This window comes from Serinus canaria, chromosome 1 (genome assembly GCF_022539315.1).
Source record: "Serinus canaria isolate serCan28SL12 chromosome 1, serCan2020, whole genome shotgun sequence".
Lineage (NCBI taxonomy): Eukaryota > Metazoa > Chordata > Aves > Passeriformes > Fringillidae > Serinus > Serinus canaria.
The window spans coordinates 75015664-75030241 of record NC_066313.1 but is presented as its reverse complement, the minus strand read 5'-3'; the positions used below and the strand labels follow the sequence as shown (position 1 = coordinate 75030241).

The 14578-nt window shown below is 40.3% G+C and overlaps 1 protein-coding gene across 5 annotated transcripts in view; it reads right to left on the bottom strand.

Moving 5' to 3' along the window:
• FARP1 (FERM, ARH/RhoGEF and pleckstrin domain protein 1) overlaps positions 1-14578 on the bottom strand; it is a 200720-nt gene that overhangs the window by 139806 nt on the left and 46336 nt on the right. The gene's annotated exons all lie outside the window — the stretch shown is intronic.

Here is a 14578-nt window from a genome sequence, read left to right as displayed (position 1 = left end):
GCATTTTTCAGAAGTTAAAAGCTTTTCTAATTCCCAGTAGTAGCAGTAAAAAAAATCAACTCCAACAATATTGCAGGATTCAGAACTGCTCCATTCATGCGTTGTTTCCTAGATAGGTGCACTGAAATGAAATGTGATGTAATTGCCACTAAACAGAAATCAGAAAAAACCCTTTCTGCTTTGATATTTAGTTTTGTGATTAGAAACAAAATTAGACTTAGCTACTAAGAAACAGGCTGTTCAGTCTTTAATTGATGCCTTTTACACAGAGCTGCTTAGGGTCACTCTTCAGTTTCATGAACACACAATTTCCCCCGGACTGTTTTCCCTTCCCAAAGCACCTGTACTAGCTAGAACAGTGTAAGAATACAGAAGCTCTCATGGATTTGGATTTCACAGATACCTATTAGAGAATAATATTTGCTTTTTACACATACAGAATTGTACCCACACATGAAGTCTATCAGCCTATGGTGGGAGTCTTCCTCTGTCTCACCCCCAATACTTACTCTGTAAGTTGGGAGAAAACCAAAACAGACTGCTCTGAACAACCTAATTTCACTCTGTGTATCTCCTCTACTGTACTGCATTTCCAGGCAGTGCTTTGGTATGCCCTGCACACACTTTCTTATGGATAAAGTGGGAAGATAAAGAGTCTCTTGGCATTCCTGCAGACACCAGAAGAACCAAAGAGAACCTCTAGAATTGCAGAGAACTTATTTATTCAAGCTCTTGGATGTACTCTCTGAGAAATCACTGCATTAAACACGACAGCAGGAAGAGAGAATGGTTGCAGAACCACAAAAGGCAGTGTATAACTTGACAGAACTTGCTGTTCTTCTTCTAGCCAGGAGTGAAGCTGCAGCTTTGTGAGGGGCAGAGGGAAGGAAGGACTAGACCCAAGTAAGGAGCTCCTTGCCTGCACCCATCCCTCTGAACCACTGGGACATGCCAGATGTGCACTTGCCATTCAGCACTGCTGAAGGAGCCTGAAACACAGAGACAGACAACGTGCTGCAATAGCCCAATTTTCATCCCCAAATCAGCTTTCTGACCTTTCCCCATCCCTACACCAGCCTCAGCTTTGGTTTCACTATAGGTACTGTAACTAATACAGCTCTTCCAATTACAGACCTCCCTCCTGGCAATACCAGGAAAATATGAAGAATAACTCCTCTATGCGCTTCAGCATCTCACAATTTCAAGGGCTGCTGTTAACAGTGTGTGTATTAAACCTGTGGTGGAGGCTTGTGGCTCTTGATTTAGCATTTTCCATGGAAGGAGTGGCCACATCCTGGCAACCTTCTGTACCTGTGCTCCCCACCAAGGGGAGCTGAGCCTCAGCCAGGGCCAGGAGCTGCTCTTCATGAAGAGAAAACTCAGGGAGGCCTGGCAGCAGCACAAGCCAGAGCTGCTGGGCTTTGCTTGCTCCCTGAAGCACAAATAAATTAAACCTCAAAACAAATTATTTCTGTGTCAGATGTCTTTCTCTGCATTGCCACAATGTATACAAAGGCATTCACTACAGAGATACCAGCTATTCTTATTAAAAAAAAGTTTCTTCCAACATACTTTCTATATTAAATGTTATTTGCTGAGGTGTAAGAAAGCACAGCCAGCATTCCCAAGTTCCTCCTGTGGAAATTATTTAATCTGAGAAAGACAGACACAGGAACAGGTGAATGAGTAACAAGGACACTGATTGCATTCAAATATAGCAATTTGTGGACTGAAACCCAGAATACACTACAATGTTCTCTGGAGCAAATATATGTCAGTGTTTTCAGTGAGATTACAGAGGGCTTGTCTGGTATTCTCAAAATCATTTGCATTGCTTTATCAACATGTATCTGTCCATGCATAGCAGGAAAAAAAGTGTTATAAAGTCATTATAGTGTTTCCAAATCAAAACAACCATACAGCTTCTACTCTTCTTACCACTTAAAAATACAACTGCATGATCTTTCCTCTCCTACTCCTCTCCTTGGTATATTGACTCAAGATAGAAGAGTACAGTCTGACTGAGATTGATCTGGGAAACACATTTCAATAGAGATGCTGCCCCTCAGACACAAGGGATTACAAAAATAATTCTCATGCATACATTAGTCACTAGATAAAAAGAATTTATAAAAAAATATAGTGAAAAAGAAACCAACAGAACACTTTCTAAAACAAATATTTTTTAATCCTCTAGCTATGCAAACTCTTACTACTAAAACCACTGAGCTACCTGCATGTACTCAGATTCACAGCCTGCACACCTCTTTCAAACAAACTGCAATTATTTACTAACGCTTCAGAAACTTTTTGATTCCAGACACAGCATTTTGAAAAAGGCAGAGGTGTTCACAGAGAGCTACTAAAAGTAATACATCATAAACAGTGAATGTACAGTAGAAGTCTTTGAGAGGGAAGCAAGGCTAGTTACAATGCAACCTCTGGGAAAAAAAAAACAGACCAGGATATCTATCTTCCTAAATCCCTTCTTGTGCAGAAATCAGAAACTGCTCAGTCTTAGGAAGGGTATCACCCATGTCCTACCAAAGGCAACCTCCAAAACAGCCCCTTCCTATGACAGAGAGAAGCAAAGATTTCAGCAATCCCTACTATCTACCATGTGCTGTTTAGTTACAGCAGGAATGATCAAATATTAAGTCAAGACCAACAGCACAGGGACACGCCAACTGGGGCTTAATGTAATCCTGAAGAATTTGCCAGTGAAATGTACCTGCCTTTACAATCTTCCAAGTTTGTCACTTTCTCCAGTTTTTGTTATAGAAGCCTCTCAAACAACAAATCAAGATTTTTCTGAGATAAAAATCCTTGCAATTTTACTCACATTAAGATGATGGTTAAGAAGTCACATTTTATGCAAGCTTCCTCTTAAAAGGAACAACCAACTTCCAAGTTCATAAAATTGATGTGTGAAGTGCTTATTGTCTAACAACTAAGAGCTTTCACTTGGTTTCATGGAAAACACAGTTCAGGACTAAGCCCATTTCTTCCTTGAGCTAATCATTTTGAATATTCATTGGAGAAGACAAAGATAAAAAGCATAACCCTGCTGAGTATGAATCTGCAGCTTAGTGACAGGCTTTGCAAATTATCTATAAAGTCTCTGCTCTTCCCCAAAAGATCTTGTCTAAAATGTTGCCTAGATATTTTGCCACTTTTCATTGTTGGTAAAATGGAGACCACAGGATAAAATAGAAACAAGTTATTAGATTTTTCATCTTTAGTAAAAATTTAAAATAAGTCAGATCTAAAAACTGTATATAGTATGCCTTACTTGATACTCCAGTTAAGGTATATTGTACTCCTTCATGCTAATCATGCCTGAAGTCATGAACAGAAATGAGAGAAATACAAGCTGAGATTTCAACCATACAATGCTATATTTACCAACTGCAATTAGTGAGTTTTCCCATTCTGCAGTTGCACTCTGCTGGCTTTTCAAATCCAGTGGATAATAGAAGACATAACCACAACCACCTGGTTACATATTCAAATCAATTCAATCCAGATATAAATAGCCTCAATGTAAAAACATGAATTCATAAACTGCTGAGAATTCAGTATCATAGTTCACTGCTGGAATTAATTTCTTTTCAACAGACTGGTTGTCTAGAGAATACCCGTAATGCAGTAAATGAAAACATGTGTGTCACTGCCAGCAGTGAGAATTCATGAAATTGTAACTGATGGATATTAAAAAACCAAATCTGTGATGGGAAACCAATGGTTTGGCAGTCACTCGAATAAGAATGATAAAGCTGAAGATTTCTGGGTTTGGCTGTATTTTCCTCTCACTTAAAAATGGAACAAATATTATCTCATATGAAGGTCAATACCCCTTTATGGGGTATTTCTATGAAGAGAGATGTCTTAAAAACAAAAGGTTAGGTTTTTTCGCCCTGTTGCAAAAAAAAGTAGGTATAAAATGTAAGCAAAAAGACTTGCATATACTTTTTCTTTAAATTAAAGAGATAGGCATCTGACTTTAAATCATACAAATTTCAAGGCATTTTTAAAAATTACAGGAGCAGTCTGAGAATTTGTGATTACCCTTTTCTACAGATATCTCAAAAGAATTAAATTTACACTTTCTTAACATTTTTTACATTCAGGTAGAGGGATACTAGATGCTTTACAAACACTTAACTTTTAATAACTTTCCTGACCTTGCCAACAGCTGCTGATAGTATCAAGTTATACAGATAATTTGTCTTGGCTTTGAATTTGGGGTTCTCTTCCCTTGTTAAGGCCTTTAACTATCATCTCCATTTCATAAATATTTTTGACTGTCACAGTGCACCTGCCAATCAACAATTTGGGTAGGTAGATGCCAGCAGGTACCAGCCAGAAGAATCTGGCTACAGAGAATGCAGAACAGCACAATAGCTGCTGGTGCCAGCTACGGTTCTGCTTGCATTCAAAACAGCAACTGCAGCCTGGCTTAGTAGGTCAAGGTTAATGTGACAAAAATAATCAATGAAGTTAGTAACTCAACGTTTCTGACTTACTGAAACCCTTATTGGGAATGTTTGCAACAGAAGTCTTGGACCTGAGCTATTCTGGACTCAGAAGAGAGAATTTCTGCAGTGAAGGGGCACATACATCTCTCTGAAATGCTAGGTTCTTGCAGTCTGGGTGGAGAAGAGAAAGGCACATTAAACAGAGTGGGTCTGAGTAAATGCTATGATTAATCAGAGACAGTTTATTGAATAAAAGCATCCCAAACAAATGGCACATGAGATAAACCCAAGCTTAATATAACTCTAGGGAAAAGAGTCCTAACCAAGCCTAGTATCTATTTATCAAAAGGTTTTGTAGTTTATGAAGTCTCATCCCAGAGGATTACGCCAGTGCCCGCAGATATATTTTAACTGCTAGAAATAAATGCAAATGCTTCATCTTTGGCAAGGAACTCTGCTGGAACAACCACAATTTCTCAAATTAGAGAAAACAGTTATTGTTTGATTACTGCACTCTGCTTCATGTGGGGCCCTGAAGAGTGACTACTGGTATAGCCACCAACCCCCTAGAAATGGTGATGGTGACCAAGCAGTGGTACAGGCTGCCCAAAGAGGCTGAGGAGCCCCCATCCCTGGAGGTTTTCAAAAGCCATCTGGATGTGTTCCTGGGCAATTTGTTCTGTGTGGCCTTGCCTGAGAAGGAAGGTTGGAGAGATGACACCAGGTCCCTTCTAATCTCAGTCAGTCTGTGATTCTATCATATACTAATAATATACTATAATGTCATTTACTGATACACGCATTCTCTCTCCCTTTGTTTTTAAATAGTATATCAATAAAACTTTGGCTGATGTAAAATCCTCAAAAAAAAGCATGAACAGCCATTTGAAGGAAGTGATTCTCCCCTCAACTCTACTGTTATGAGACCCCAGATGGGGCACCACATCCAGTTCTGGGGTGCCCAGCAGAGAAGGGACAGGGACCTACTAGGGGGAGTACAGGAGATGATCAGAAGCTGAAGCATCTCTCCCATGAGGACAAACAGCTGAGAGTCAGGGTTGTTCAGCCTGGAGAAGACAAGGGTCCAGGAAGACCTTGGAGCAGCTTTCCACTAAGTAAAGGGGGCCTGAAAGAAGGCTGGAGATGGACTTTTTACAAGGGCATGTAGTTACAGAACAAGGGGTAATGGCTTTAAACTGAGAGTAGATTTAGATTTTATATTAGGAAGAACTTCTTTACTGGGAGAGTCATGAGGCACTGGCACAGGATGCCCAGAGAAATTGTGGAAACTCCAAAACTGGAAGTGTTCAAGGCCAGGTTGGAGGAGACTTTGAGCAACCTTGTCTAGTGAAAGGTGTCCTCCCAAGGAAGTGGGGTTGGAACCATATGATCTTTAAGATCCCTTTCAACTCAAACCATTCTATGCTCAGTGATGTGGAATTTAAAACAGGCTACCTAACCATAGGAGAAAAATGAGACATTTTGGTAATTCTCAGGTTTATTTTGCCTATTAACTGTATTCTTTTAATGCAACTTGCAGAGTTAAATTTGTTGCATAAGTCTCCAGCAAAGCTACCTCCCTCTCAGAAACAATAAAGAGTTTTAGCTCCTGCACTCAGTAATAAGTGCTTCTTCATGTCTGTGACTTCCTCTGCCCTCAAGCAAAGGGGAAAGAATTTACTAAGGCCAAGATTCTTCTCTCTGTTCTTGGGCTTTTCCCATGTGGTGAGCAAGAGTTTGTGACAAACTGGCAGAACATTCTTGCTCCACTTCAAGTAGCTGTCCTGTTGTGAGAAAGTGCCATTGTACAAAGGAACAGACGGAACTGGGATTCCTGGTTAATTTCCTTTTTCAGCTAGGGACATTAAAAGTCTGACAACACACAGGGTAAGAAAAAAACAGGAGAGAGAGACATTTAAGTGCTCCCAACACTTGGACCAGAAGTAAAAATAAGCAACTAAAGCTTCCTATTTTCTTCTTCCAAATGAAACTAGAGGCAATTTTTTTTTAAGTTAACCTCTCTCTTTAGATCTGATTCTTCAACATATGGCAAATCCTTTAAAATGTTTTCCTTATTGTAGATGACACCTAAATTACTCAGTAACAAATTGCTGATCAAATTTTATTACTAAAAAAACCCTGGTCTTCTTGGAAGCAAAAATATAAAACAGCTACAGATTTTTAAAACATTGAATAGGCAATCCATATATCCTGCTGAATAGGATACCATGGTCTTTATGATGCACTACCTGTTTGTGAGAGCAGTGAATGCATGTGTTTTGAAAGGCCCCTCTGCTACTGCAGCTGCTTTCTTACAACTGGGATTTCAACCCTTAGGTTTACGTTAACATAAGATTAGCAGGGGTATGTGTTCCTCCTTTCCTCCTTCCCTCTTTCACACATACATGCCCTCTTTCACACATACATGCCTTTGAAGCCTCAAGTTGCAAGTCTGAAAACAAGGACTGAAATTCCTTCAACTTGCTAAGAGAAACCTGAGATGTATCCATTGCCTCTCCTCTGAACAACTGAAAAAGCACAATAAATTCCCAACCCTCCTTGCAGCCCTTGCCTGAGGAGCTCTGTGAGCAGCTGAAGTGGGTCTGCAAGCTGCAAAATAAACCTGCAAGCAAAGACTACCCACTCTGCTTGACAAGAAGTGAAGAGTTACACTCAACATCTCAATTAGTACTTACATCTACATCATGCATCTACATTTATATATAAAATGTTCCCATATTTTTAATTACTCTCAGCATGACTACGATTGCTGCTAATGGAAGTTCAGGAAAACCAGACTTCAGATGAATGTACAACACAGTTCACCCGGCTTTGTAAAATTCTTCTGTGTTTAAGGCAGACTGGTTGTTTGCATCAAACAGTGCCAGATAACCTTAATTTTATGAAGTGGACAATAAGATAGCACTAAAGCCAGCACCTATTATAAGAACCTGTAATCTTACACTGGAGCTGTAACTAGTTCATTTGGGGATCAAAAGAGAGTGGTGTTAGGCTGTTTTTATATTAACACGTATGATTCACTGTGAACAAAGGAATCAGAGCTTACTTTAATTTTGCCAGTTTGGAAAGGGAGAGTAAACTGATACCAGCATTCAAGTGTTTTTTTCCAACTCTACCCATGAGATCTATCAAAAGTAAATTAGGGGAAAGCAATTCAGAGCAGTATTTCCTGCCTTTTGAAAGGTCAGTCCAGACCATGTGAATATTTAGTTATCTTCACAAATGGTGACCTGGGTCTTGGACATCAAAGGTTAGTATGACTATGTAATCAAAGAGCTATATAATCTCAGTGCATGTTGAATGTGGAACCTCTGTGATGTTTGTTTCAAATACCTCCTAAGCATACAAAACTGCATCACCAAAAATCCATACAGGCCTCAGTAGTTCCTGTTAATATCTTTATCTTCAGCAATCATGGAAAAAGCGAAGGTCTGTTCCAAAATACAGTGGAGGTCACTGAAGAGCATTTACAAACACAGAACCTAGATCTGATTTGTCCTCTGAGTCTATGTAACAGGTCAGGATCCCATCATTAAATAACAAAAACATCTCCTGGACCACCAGTTCCAGGGCTTAAAGAAGCAGCTCCACTTACCAGTCAATGGAGCATCCACACAGCATTTCCTGGGAGACTTCATTAAGGAAGCAAATGAGGAAGAACAGTCTATAAAACAATGACCTGAGGCTTGTTTTGTTTCAAATACTTGTACCTCAGCATATTTGGTCATCCACACCCAAAATACACACCTATTTCTGTGCTAATTGGTTGTGCCTTAAGGCTGTTTTCACCTGCTTGGTTTTTGGAAATGGATGATTGACTGGATAGTGTTTCATGTAGTTTCAAAACTTGGCTTAATGAAATGGCAAGCACTGTTCTTTTGTTCTCTCTTTCCTGAATGTGCTAATTTTAACATGAATTCCTTTCTTTTCAGTATCTTTTTTGGTGTCCCACACAGACATTTTGACTTGAGCTGTACTTATTAGGACAAGAAAGGACAATCAAATTATGTCCAGACTCCAGATTTTGTAGAAGTGTCACAGCACTATTCTAACCAGTGAGACACCACCATTCCACATGCTGTTTCAAGCAGAACAAACACCAGTGTAGTTACTTCACTTGCTTCCGACCTTAAAGTAACCACACTCTTAAGCTATCCCAAAGCATGGAGGCTCTTGGAGGGTAATTATTCACATTAGAGTCAGCCCTTTACCACTTTCCCGTTGGTGGCCTGGACAGACTTGAAATGTGTCCTTTCTTCTCTTATTTTTTTGGTTAACAGCCCACCTAGTTAAAATACTGCAAGAGTCTGTGCCTCTACTCTTCCCCAGCAAGCTCGGCAGGCACTCTGCCAACTCCTCCTTTTCAGTTGTGAGGGAGAACAAGAATATCCTGCTGCAGCAGCCAGCTGGCTACCTTCTCCTGTCAAGGACTTAATATACTTCCATAAAGTATTCAGCTGTTGCTGGATGAGAGACAGAGTGCTCTATAGTGCCTTCTTCAAACAGTCCTCCTCCTTGACTAGCACAGACTGAATGGATGAAAGAACCATATGCAAAGAAACAGGAATGAGGGTACAAACACAGCCTTCATTCTCTGGATAATCAAAAGTCACCTAATTCATCTTAACCTTTAAGCCAAATATTTTCTCTCCAGGACAAAGGCTCACCAGACGAAAGTTCAGGCGAATTTGAAAAACCTTCAAGCTACTTATACATGTTTTATTGTCTTCTCATCATACTTAGCTCAAGTTTGGCTCAACAAAAGCTTTCTTGTATCAAGGATGAAAACATTTCCATTCTCTTAAAAATAGTGCAAGAAAAGATTTCCAATTTTGTTTTAAACATGAATATTCCCTTTCAAAGACTGTATCTCAAATACTGTATGATTAGAAAGATGAAAATGAAATCGTGGAAGAGTAAGTAGGACTTGCCAATTCTTACCTTGTTTTCTTCATGAATAACAAATTCAGTCAGCACTGGGAACTTCTGTTGCCATGGCAGCAGGAAGCCTACCTTTCCAGTAATTTGGAATCACTTTGTTGGTCATTTCAGTCAGATGCTGGAAAACTTGCTCCAGCTACTCACTCTGCCTCATTTCCCAGCCCTTCTAGAGACAGCCTGTCCTGCAGGTGCCACCCTGCACCCCCCTCCCTCCTGCCCAAGGGTCAGCACTCACACAGCAAGTAATAAATACTCAGCATCCTAGGCAGCTCTTCCCTGGCAGCTGGCAACACGCTGAAATAAGGGCAGAAGCCTAGGAAATGAGAAGTTGAGCCCTGGAATGGAAAAAAGGGGCCAGGAGAGCCACAGGGCTCCTGCTCTGGTGTGAAGATTGGGGCAGTGGAGAGAGGCAATGAACAGATGTGAAGCCAAGTAGATTAAATCACTCAAGCAGCTGTGGCAGGAAGTGCCTGATGAGAAATCTCCCAATCTTTCTCCATTCTGAGAACTCAGAACATTAAACTGCCTCTCAAACAAACAGGTTCCAAAATTAAAACAACCCCAAATCATTCTTCCATCAATCACTTGCATTTTCAGAAAGCAGAGTTTCTTTTTAAACTGCTGCAGCTTGCAATATTTAAAAGCAATGGAACTGACATAAGTTGATTTACATCACCTTACTGCTGAATTTACCACTTATGTTTCACTTTGAAAGTCAAGTGCCCACTACCTTGGGATATGTGAAATGGCCTCTGCTGAGTTGGTGACTTTGGGTATTTTTAATAAAGGTATTTTCTTCACTCAAATACATTTTAGACTATTGTAATTTGGATTAAATGTATGTCTTAAAAGGCCATTCTCCTGACAGCAACATTGATAATGCCAAAACCAATTAACAGATTGGTCCCTTTCTGCCCTCACAGAACATGGAGAGTAAGGAGCAGGCAGTTATGTTATGCCTGCACATACAACTTTATGGCTCTAATATGCAACTGTGCCTTAGCAGAATCTTAGGTAAAGCTTTTGGTTCCAATTAATCATGTTAATGTAACAGGCTTGCAATTTGCAGTAATTTTTAAGAGCTGCATCATTAACTTTCTGCTGTATGTAAGCATCGATGGGTGGCAATTAAAAAGAGAAGCGAGTCAGGGGTTCTGCTTCCAATTCTGACAGACTGCACTGCTGATTTCTAGTGCTCTTCCTTTATGTGACTGTGCCACACTGTGATGTTTAAGACACAAAAGCACCAGACCTCCAGTGTTTAAGTACAGACCAAAAAAATGAATTCAAATAAGTCAGAGATTTGTACAAGTCCAGCACAATGCCTTCCCCCTACTCTTAGTGAGCTTTTTTTACTGAGTGAGCTTTTTCTATACTTCTGCATCTTCAGAGGCTCCTTTTTCCCACCTATCCCACCCTTTTTCCAGCACTCTCTTGTCTGCACTTGATCTGTCCCTAAAGCAGACTTGACCTTCTCTCAACAATCCTTCTTCTTACCTCATCTTCTTTTAGTCAATCACCAGAACACAGTCATCACAAGTAATAATAATTGGCCCACTTCTGTGATGCAGTTTAAACAGAATAGTTCAAACCTTACAAAGCTGAGATTAATATTACTTCCATCCATTCAGAGGAAGTAAAAGAAGAAGCAAACTGGTAGAACTTTCTGCTGCAGAAAGAGTGTGGAGGCAGGAGGCATCAGTAAATCCAGAAGGGGCTTTGGCTGCTGGGGAATAAGGAGAGAAAGGCAGAGGAGTGAGTGGCTGTGCCAGGCTGGGAGATGAAATGTTAAGCCAGCCTTTGTCAGTGCAGTGTTTATGTTGCCATGAAAGGATTTTATCAGAAAGGGTCAGGGAAACAGAAAAAAAGCAAGGCAACAAAGCCAACAAGCTCACTATCTGTCATACTAGAAGATGTTGCCACATCTTCAGCTGTAGCCCAGGGCTATCCTTAGAGATGTAATTGCATCCTTACAGTTGTTGGTTGCATCCTCATCGTTGCAAATAAAAAAGGAGGAGGGAGCAACCCCAACCCCAATGACCAGAAATGGACACTCTGCCTCACAGGTCAGGATGAGCCCTTGCTCAAAGCTAGCCATAGGTCAGCCAGCTCTCCTCAGAGCAGCCTAAAACACAGCCAGAAACCAGACAACAGCCAAGGAACATGGACAATCATGGGCCTTGGGCCCCAGCTTACTCTCTGGTTTCTTAGACACCAGTAAAGGAATATAAAGGAAACCCACTCCTGGACTGAAAGCTGAAAGAGAAGGCAAAGGCATTTTCTTTACAGAGGGGGTGCTCCACCTGGTGTTACAGTGTTTTTCAGGGCCATAACTACAATTGTTACAGAAGTAGAAGAGTTAAAAACAACTTAAATGCTGAAGTACAGAGCTATATACACACCCAGTGCAGTGGTGTTCAGCTGATGGCAGCAAGTGCCCAGGAATTGATGGACCATTCCTACAAGAAGGGAGTTCATGGATGTGCTATGGCCTTCCACATACATGACCTTTTCAAAGGAATTTGCACAACCACTAGCCAGTTTTTCGGGGCCTTCAAATGCCCCCAGATGAAAACAGTGATAATTGATGACACCATTCACCTGGCAAATATCAATGTGAGGATCTGATGGCTACAGAGGACAAATGGATTACCTGTGTGTAGTATGAGATGTCTTCAAGAGAGGAGGACAAGTTATTTATCTTCAGAAATAATCATAATTCATAGTCAAATTAGCCAGGCATCTTCTGTTAAAATGTCTAGCTAATTTGAAATTTAAACATTAAGATATCTACAGATTTTAAAAAAACAGTTTGCATTAGTTATTTTATTTAATCCTTTCATGCTACTTTATTTTCAGGGGAACAAATTTCATTTTCAAGTGTTTAGCAGGCAGTAGCTAGTGAATGAATTCTGAGCGCTGAAGGAGTTAACCTTCAGTTTAACTCACAGTAAAACACTACCACTGAGGCTGAGGTCATGAGCTCTGATTTTTTTCTTCCCCCATGGCATATTAAATACAAGCTGAATGCAAAATAAAAAAAAGGAATAAAAAATTAAAAACAAAACAAAACAAAACAAAAAAACCAAAATAGACAAAAAACAACAAAAAAAACACCAAACAAACACCACACACACACACACACAAAAATCCCCACCATGTCCAAAACACACCTGGAATTTACTTCACAGCTATACCGATGCAGAAAATCAATCATTCCAATGAAACAAGCAACAACAGCATTAGCTGACCCCCAAAGACTTGTTCTCTCAGCCCAAGGAAATGCTGAACTGTTTCCCCTGTAACCTTTTGTCACTTCTCCTGGCTAAGCTGTGTGTATATGATCTTCCCTGTGATGAAACACAAGCAGCACAGATCTGAGATGCTCTGCAGAGAAGTGACCTTTCCACTGAGAGGCACAGATACATACCTGTTCAAAGTTACAAAGGCATTTCTATCTGCTCAAAGTGACTGTTTCATGGAACAGATGCAGAAAGAAGTGGCAATGGCTGTACTCAGCCTACATAGGAGAAACAAAAATATTATTGCTCTTAATTCTACTTCTCTAACAACAGCAATCCAATGGCTTCATGTGAAAAAAAGTCTGATAACTTAGCTCTTCAAGTTGGCGTGGATCCAGGTTTTCATGAGATCTTCAGAAGGGTTTGTTGACTTTTTTTAAAGTAGATGCATTTATCAAAGTCTCTCCTGTTCACAAAGGCTGCTCTCCTGCAGCTTGCTATTTCTACCTCGCTCTTCCTGAGATTTTGGCAAAGTCACAGAGTTGAGTATGTTGTGACACAATCAGCCATTTGAAGCATTTGCTTTTCACTTGAATTTTATTTTTAGAATCTCCCATAGTCTTTCAAAGCACACATACCCATACTTTGACATGAAGTAAAAATCTATGAAGAAAAGCTGAAGGGTCTGACAAACTCTAGAACATAAGTAAGCTTATGACATGTCTCTCATTTATAAAATGACTACTGCCTCCTTTCTTTTATAAGCCCACAGATATGGCTGCATGGCAAACACTCATTTGCCATGCAGAAAACCTGAAGGTTTCTACCTCAGAACTACAAGTCACGGGATTAAAAGTGTCAGATCTTCAACTGGTGACTCTGAAATCCAACTAAGGCTCTCAAATAAGAAAAAGAACACACCAGTCCTCAATACTTATGGTTAAATGTTTCTTAGGGACCATCTGCTCACTGCTGGCCCTGCCTTGAGCCAAGAGCTGGACCAGACTACTTGCACAGTCCCTTCCCTCTGTATCATGCTGTGAGTGAGTATCCAAGTGCTTTCATGAAAACCATTGTCTTTTGCCAGCCACCACGTTTATCACTGAGTGCAGAGGTTTTTCTGAATTACTCTGGAACATCTAAGAGCAAAGAATACCGAGCAACATATACTTCTGGTTGCAGAGCTACTGTGTGTGAATCCAGTACTAAAAACTACTTAAAAATGTCCCTTTGTATTTGCTGACCTGTATCTTTATATCAAAGCTTTGACAAAGCATTCTCTTTTACATCAGTTTGCATGTATTACCCTAATTAATTCTGCAAAATCCTCTTATTTCAATTCTGTTCACCAAAATGGTTGTATCAGAGATTCATTTCAAAAGGCAGCTCTCTCAGAGAGACTCCTGGATGACATCACCATATAATGTAACCCAGCTTATGTCCAGTAACTCCACTCAACCAGATACAATGTAAAGTGGAGGAGGATCCAGCTCATCCCTGCCAGCAAGCAGAAAGCAAGGTGTTCCCTAAATCACAGTCACTCCAGATCCAGGACCTGCTGCTCTGCCCAAATGTCCTCCTTGCAAAAGACCAGAGAGAGAGCTCTACAAGGAGCTATGCTTAGACCTGTCCACACAGAGGATACAAAGGTGAATGTTTACTAAGAAAGGACAAAACTCAGATGTTAGATGGGAGTGAGATGACAGCAGGGAATAAAACTGAGCATCTGCACCAGGGAATGAAGCAATGAAACGTGAAGAGTCACTGAAGAGCAAAAGGTCCCCCCCCTTGATGCAGAAAGAACTAGCCTCTGAATGCTAAGCCACATCTACACACAAATACATAGTACTCCACTATCTACTAAATGGAGATAATTGTAAATTCAATAAGAACCAT